This window comes from Cygnus olor, chromosome Z (genome assembly GCF_009769625.2).
Source record: "Cygnus olor isolate bCygOlo1 chromosome Z, bCygOlo1.pri.v2, whole genome shotgun sequence".
Lineage (NCBI taxonomy): Eukaryota > Metazoa > Chordata > Aves > Anseriformes > Anatidae > Cygnus > Cygnus olor.
Window position 1 is genome coordinate 57,192,885 of NC_049198.1, and position 8,118 is coordinate 57,201,002.

An 8,118-nucleotide genomic window follows, 5' to 3' on the forward strand; every position below is an offset into this window, starting at 1 on the left:
CTGTTCTGCAAGTGCACTGTGGGACAACAGTTTGACACCTTTAGCCTTTCTTGTTTTCTTTGCTGTCTGATCACAAAAAATAATCACTATTAGTTCTTTTTTTTTTTTTTTTCTCATCTATTTATATAGATTTCTAAAACTGTGGTACATGTTATGAAATAGTGATGAACTGCTTATAACCAAATGATTTGGTAACAATTCACATTGTCTATGATCATTTTATTAGGTTAGGCATATCACACTTAAGAGCACAAAATGATGGACCTTATTCACATTTGTATTAAATTTTTGACTTTGTACAAGGCTCCAAAAGGAGGAACAATGAGTCTATCCATGTCATTGGCAGGGCTATGTAAGCAGCATCAAGGCAAGTAGGAATCAGGCTCAATGTTTTGTATCTGACAAAGATACTGATGCCAGTGAGAAATTCTTACAAACACTGTGATGATTATTATGGCTCTAGTGATTGATTACAGCTAGTTTTCACATGTGGAAATGACAATCAGATCTGTAGGCAACATAAAACATGGGTTTTGGTAAAATCTTATGATTTTACTCTACTACCACCGATATAAATGGCAGTCTTCTTCCAATAAGAGGTCATTAGGTCAACTGAGAGGTAAGTTCAGAGTAGTTTAATTTGAGTCAACAGGACTACATGGTTGTACATCCATATGAGAATATCGTCATGTCCCAAAGGCTTACAGACAAATTTTGCTCCTGTTTAACTTGGTGTAGATTAAGAGCAGATTCTTGTCTTTACTGCAATTAATCCAAATATACTGTTAAAATCTTTAGCAGCATGAACCTATTCAGAAGCATGCTTTCTCTTTATTCCACGCACATAACTTCAGTTGGCATTAACAGGAAGGGATAACAGACATGGAAATGTAAAGAGAAGTTAATATTCTTCCCTGTGACCTTCTCAGGGCCATCATATTTTCTCAAGCTGACCCCTCATTATGCTGAAAACTGCAAAGAAAAAAGAAACAAGGTTTCTGTTGCTTTTTTTTTTTTCCACTTCAGAGACTACAGACATTTGCCCTAAGTACATTCTGTTAATAATTATTATGAAGGTATTCTAAAAATCCACATCATTCCTGAAGAGGGGAAAAACACAAAGGAAACCCCAGTTGGTGAGGGAGGACAATGTGTGACATTATAAGCAGAGCTGGAGCTGCCTGCCGTGATTGCCACTTGGAGATAAAAATCATTCCTCACACTTTGAGACAAAAGTAAATGGCAGTTTGCAATGTTAAGAACCCCTGTGGAAATAAGACGAAATGAGACGAGGCTTCCAGACCTGTGAGAAAAATCAATCTGATGGAAAATTGACAAACTTGTTTAACGTGTCGGCACAAGATCCGAGAGTTGACCCGTAGAGACCTCCACTTAGGCATACCGTGAAGTTACTGTCAGTTCTCTTAATCTGTTCAATTACACAACAGGATCTCAAAGGGGACTTTTTACCAAACATCACTTTAAATTAACTTTTCTCCTTCGTGTTTTAAACTTCCAGTCCTTCTTCCTACCCTTCCTCCCGCTTCTCTCCCCCTTCTTGCAGCAACATGTGTAAATTATTAAAAACCTCAATATAGAAACATCAGTTTAAAAATTTGATTGGAAAGGAAAAAGGTTTGTGCAGTTAAGAAGAGAAAAATGCTCGTCTCAATACATGTGGCCAAATTAATCTCCTCTATAATTTCTCTGAGTTTAAATGTCCATATTTTATTTGTTTTTGTTTGTTTGTTTGTTTCCAGGGACGAAGAAATGTTGGTAAAAAGCAACACACCGTCATTTTTATTCCATTAGGAACATGAAACTGTTTCCCTTTTCACAGCCATAAGCCACAAAACAAAACAAAATAGAGAAGGATTTGAAATGGAAGAAATACTACTGTACTGAGCTGACTCTAAACATCTTTTTCTTCTAGTTCTTCTACTTTTTTTTTTTTTTTTTTTTTTTTTTTAAGAAAGTGAAGCAGCAGTAGTTAGGAAGGGAAGATGCTAAAGAAACCAAAGGACCAAAAAAATTTAACTTTGAAGCTAGACGGGGAGAAGTTCAAAAGGGAATGAACTCCATTAAGATGAGAAGAGAACATGGGCTCCCCCCTCCCCCCCGCCCTTTATTTTTTTTTTTTAATGCAGCTTGGAATGAAAAGATTTATTTTTCAAAAAATCTGTTATATTTGAATTCTGAAGTGAGGACTCTGAAACAGAGTGGAAAGATAGAGTAGCAAGAATTTAGCTTATCAATTAAATTCAAGTGCCAAGACTCATTTAGATTAATAGATGTTACAATAAAAATGCTCAGCAATATTATTTAGTAGGTTTTTTTCTCAGAGAATGTATGAATATCAGCAGTAACATAGCTTTCTATTAACCAGAAAGCTCACAGGGAATGTCTCAGTAGCCACAGAAGTCTGACTGCTACCGATTTCTAGTTGCTGTTGATCTTGTGACTGATCTTGCTGCAGAATTCTTGGTCCTCTTTCTTCCTTTCTTTTCTTTGTCTTTTCTTTCTTTTTCTTTCTTTCTTTCTTTCTTTCTTTCTTTCTTTCTTTCTTTCTTTCTTTCTTTCTTTCTTTCTTTTTCTTTCTTTCTTTTTCCTCCTTTTTTTCTTTCCTCCTTTCCTCCTTTTCTTCTTTCCTTCTTTTTCGTTCTATTGATCAGATCAGAGCTGAGAAACAGAAAGGCTTGATAAAATAGTAAGAAATGAAAAATGGAATACTGAGATGACTTATAGTGAATTTTTGGAAAAAAATGCCCAGGGACATGAACATTGTGCAACAGATTGCATCTAAGAAGAAAGGAGAAGCAAGTAGCTATCTTTTTTTTTTTTCTTTTCTTCTTTTCTCTCAGAAGGGATTAAGTGATTCTATACTGTGCTTGTTAGAGCAACAACTTGAAGGAAGAAGACTTACTTCTGTAACCACTTAAAATACAAATGAGTCAAATTTAGAAGGTCTCTTGTTAGACTTTTTAGAGGTAGATATTGTTATGGTGTCAACAGCACTTGATAGAACAAAACAAAATCAACTGCTTAAATAGATAGTGTTTTGGATAATTTTCTTCCAATTAATAGTGTGTTCTTGGTCTGAAGTTTAAAGGTAAAACTTAAATGTAATTTTTATTACTGTATCTTGCAGTGCTACCAGAGACAGCTTTATTTTAAGAGTGAAAATAATTTCCAAATGTTTTCTAGTGTATAAACCATTGTTAAGTCTCATTGCAAACTTGTTAAAAAATAGTACTATCTCTTTTCTCACCTCCTGAGTGACCTGAGGAAGGCCTTGTTGTTCTTTTCAGCACCAAGCATTTTATAAAAGCTACGCTTCTAAATGGGAAATGTTATTTATTCTCTCCAGTAGCTTTTCACAGGCTTCTACAACTTCACTTGCATGGCTGTACTTTTTCCTCTCATCATTTTTACATTCCTTCTTCCAGCCTCCTTAGGGTATGAGGAGACTGACATAACTAAAGTTAGACTAAATAGTAGATATCCTTATGTTTGTGGATTTTTAATGCTCTTTGCAACCCTCTAGGTCCTCAGCTCAGACTGTGCACTCTTAGAGGAACAAATTCCAGCCTTGGGAGTAAGGAGGTAGGTTCCAAGCTGGTGTGGGTATTAAGACTGTAAGTGGTTAAGAGGGTTAAGAGGGCTCAAATTCGTAATATCTCCAGTTTGAAGGATTGGCAAGTGCTCAGCTTTAACCGTTCCTTCAAGTCATATTGACTGACAGTATTGAGTTTATGTGGCAAGGGTTTGGTAGCAAGGGGCTGCAAGGGTGTCCTCTGTGAGCATAGCCAGCAGCTGCCCCATGTCAGAGCAGTGCCAGCTCCAGCTGCTCCAAAAGGGACCCACTGCTGGCCAGAGCCGAGCCGGGAGTGACACTGGGTGGGCCTCTGGGAGAGCAGATTGAAGAAAGGGAAAAAAATAAAATAAAATAAAATAAAATAAAACAAACAAACCAAAACAAAACAAAACAAAAACAGACAAAAAAAAAAAAAAACAACTGCTGCACTACAGCAGCTGGGAGAGAGGAGTGAGAAAATAGGAGAGCAACAGCCCTGCAGACCCCAGGGTCAATGCAGCAGGAGAGCAGGAGGTGCTCCAGGCACACAGCAGCAGTTCCCCTGCGGCCTGTGGAGAGGCCCCTGATGGAGCAGGCTGTCCCCCTGCAGCCCATGGGTCCCACATGGAGCAGATCTCCACGCTGCAGCCCCCCGTGGAGGAGCCCCCGCTGGAGCAGGTGGATGTGGCGTGGAGGAGGCTGCGGCCCATGGAGAGCCCCCGCAGGAGCAGGCCCCGGGCCGGAGCTGCAGCCCGTGGAGAGGAGCCCACGCAGGAGCAGGGGGTCTGGGGGGAGCTGCCGCCCACCCGGGGGGGACCCGTGCTGGAGCAGTTTGCTCCCGGGGGATGGATGGACCCCGTGGTACGGAGCCATGTGGGAGCAGTGCTTGAAGAGCTGCTGCCTGTGGGCAGCCCCCACAGGCTCAGTTCGGGAAGGACGGCATCCCGTGGGAGGGACCCCATGTGGAGCAGGGGCACAGAGTGACCATGAAGGGACTCACTGCAGCCCCCATTCCCCTGCACTGCTCAGGGGGAGGAGGTAGAAAAGGGTGGATGGGGTGGAAAGTGTTTTTAGTTTGCTTTTAGTTTCTCACTGCTCTATTCTGCTAGCGATAGGCAATAAATTATATTAATCTCCCTTATGTTGAGTCTGTTTTGTCTGTGAGGGTAATGGGTGAGTATTCTTCCTGTCCTTATCTCAACCTTTGAACCCTTTTTCATCGTATTTTTTCCCGCTCTTCCTTTGAGGAGGGGCAGTGAGCATGTGGTTGTGGTGGAGTTCAGCTGCCCATTGGTGTGAAACCACCACATTGACCCAAGTACAAATGTGGCACTGTACTGGTTAGTGATTCCAACTACTAGCTTCTATATGAAGCTGTATGAATACTAGCTTTCTTGGAAACTACAACAGACACCATAATGTAGTAGATGTGTCTAATGACATTATTTAAAAGACTAAGGTCAATGCCTGCTCAAATTTGGAGGGGTAGCGGCTCTACTCTTGCATGGAAGCTTTTGGTGGGTCCTAATGCTTTTTGTCTTCATTACAAAGTAGATTCAGTATTACTAAGTATTAACAATAATACTAGTGTCAGTATAAATGCTGATGCTGCACACTTAACACTACGTGTTTTCCAAACAAAGGATAAGGTACAATAAGGAAAAAAACCTGCACATGGAACTAAGATGATAAGCCTCATTGCAATATTATAACATAAGTAACATGTACAAATACATAGATTAATGTAATGATAATGATGTGTTCCTCATGTGAGGTAATAGGTAACTGTTATGAAAATGTTAAGAGGGTAGCAAGAGCTTTTCCAGGAATTGGTTTTAACTCAGTCTTAAACAACAAAGGCTGTGTTTTAAAAAAATACTTTATGGATGACTGTAGGCAGGTGAAGAAATTGAAAAATAGTCTTCCCAATATAGCTGCCAGCAAATTAGACAGATTATCTTGCAGATGTCCTAAAAGGAATCATGATCTACATATGATTTGTTTCATATTTATTTCGGTAAAAATCCTTGTAATTTTTGGCAAAAGAAAGGAATCATCCCTATATTAGACATCACCAGAAAATAAGAGGGAAGGGCAGGTGTACATGCAGTAAAAAAAGGCCTTATTCTTACTTTTATTGATTCTGGCTTCTCTTCCATAGAGAAAAAGCAAGAAAGAAACTCCCAGGGCTCTTATCTTAACAAGTATATGGGTATCTTCCATTAAATCTCCAAAATGCCTTAAGGACTTACTCACCTGAGTCATGTAGAGGCTTTTCAAATTCTTACCCTTTAGCTAACACCAGCAGTAATATGTGATTCTTGTCTGTTATAGTCTCATGATGCTGAGTTAACATTTATGGTCATTAGCTGTCCCAAGGATTTTTTTGGTTTTCCATTTCACGCATTTCTCTTCTCCCCACAGGTACATGCTACACCTTTCTCCTCCCCCAGGTATACTGGGCAGCTTCCCAGACTGGAAACAAATATATGGGCTGATCTTAGAGAGAAATTCTCTTTCTTTAATCTTGCTCTTGACATTTCCCAAGAATATTCTGTTAACTTGGCAAATATTCTACACAAAACATCTTTGTTTCTGCCAAGTACCAGATCTTATCCTTATGTCATGGTATATGGAACTGTAGAATATCTAAGAACATTAGATGTCTCTGTTTGTTTTATAATGGATTCAGATATTTCTCTCCTGTTTACAGGAGTATCAACAGAACTTCATTAAAAAAAATTATGCATGCATACAGTCACAAAGACGCAAAGGACAGAAAAGGAAAAACAGTTAAAAAGGAAGTTTTTAAGGACTGGTAATCATTGCAGTATTTAACAGCTGCCTGCATTTGCTTAGCTCTACCTCTGCTGAAAAGGCTTCTACACATGGACAATTGAGGTAAGATCTTTATTTTTCAGAAGGAAACTTCACAGGCAGATTTCTTGAGCTTAATTTACTGCACACCCCATAATAGTTCTCTGGCCTTCACAGATGCAAAGTCACAGGTTGTTGCCTGGCTATTCAGGGAGCGGCCGAATCCTACAGGCCTTGCAGATAGCTTAGAGATGCAATTGCAAAATCTAGCACTCATGGACAGATGGGAATTTGTGACAGTCCCTAAAAGACTTTGCAACCATAAACTGACGAATAGATTATGCTGATCCATAAATTCATTTTTCTCCTAACTCTGGATAGTGAAATATAGATATTCTTCCTATTGTTAACTATTTCTGATGCCATAGACAGGAGAACGTAAAGGAAATGGCATGTATGCAAACATAAAGGCCATCAGGACATTTGCTCTTGAAGCTAGCAGCTAGAATAAAACTTCAGTACCCGTAGTGTTGCAGGGTGCAAGAACAGAGGTATATCTTAATGTAATTTCTGCTTTCAGAAAATTTTGCTAAAGAGCAGAGATTCATTCAGACCATAGAATTGTTGACAACTTCTGCTCTAAAGCAGAAAAGCTCGACTTGCAAATGAGCTGTGGGGATAAAATTGTAGACTTCGATTTACCATCATTTTGCTTCTCTGTAACAACCTGGGAACTGCATGGTGATGCCAGCTCCTCATCACCATACGCTTCACATCATTATTAATATTTATTCATTGCTGGGTGCTGGTTCTTATCTTATCTTTATTGTATTGTATTGTATTGTATTAAAATTAAACATAGTCATATTTGAAAACTTGAAATGAGCAAATCCTTCCCTTTTTCTTCTGTTGGGAAGATCATGAGGGCATTTGGACTTTGGAATTTGGAATTATTTTTACACTTCTGCAGAGTCATTAAAAAGCAATTCGTCTTTAATGGCAACCATTTTGGTTTTGCATTTGATCCCTAATCAGAAATGCTCCTTTGTAGTTAGTCTTTCTTAACGACATTTTTTATTCCTGTTCTCTAGGTTGCTTATTCACCTCAGTATTGGATGCATCTTTTACAGCATCAAGCAAGGTGATTAACATTCACTGCATTTGTTTCTCATCTGTCTTCAAGCAAATAAGGATATGGAATATTTAGTATAGTATATAAATATGACTTTGCTGCCTATCTTAGACAAAAACACCCATTCCTTAGAGCAGAGAATTTTTAGTTCATATTGGTTCAAAGACCACACCTTGGAGAATGCACTTAATTGTGGTAAAGCCTTTGGTGACCACAAGCAGGATGAAGACAATCTTTTAGTCTAAGGTAAGGACTGAGATGTTGATCTTGATTCAGTGGGGAGGCAGAGCAAGGCACCTGGGACAAGTGTTCACACTGGAAGTCGGGGTTGCTGATTTCTTGCAGGTTTCTCTAACAGCTGGTATGTAAAAAACCATACAGGCTATATTTTGTTGTCACAGGGTACATGATGAATGCATGAGATTATGAAATTTTCAGTCCAAAAGTCTTTGTATCTTCATAGCAGCTATAAATGACCAATAATTCTGGCTGCAAAATTTTTCATTTTAAGACTTCTAAATCTTTTTTATACACAGATACTTTTCATAAGCAACATATAGAAAGACCTGGCTGAACATAGAAGTTGAAACAGTTC

The 8,118-nt window shown here is 38.9% G+C and overlaps 1 long non-coding RNA gene across 1 annotated transcript; it reads left to right on the top strand.

Annotated features, from left to right (window-relative positions):
- Window positions 1–3,542: 3,542 nt before the first annotated feature.
- Window positions 3,543–8,118, top strand: LOC121061874. The gene is made up of 3 exons (XR_005815308.1): window positions 3,543–3,603; window positions 6,288–6,475; window positions 7,483–8,118. It is a non-coding gene; the product is annotated as an uncharacterized LOC121061874 (long non-coding RNA).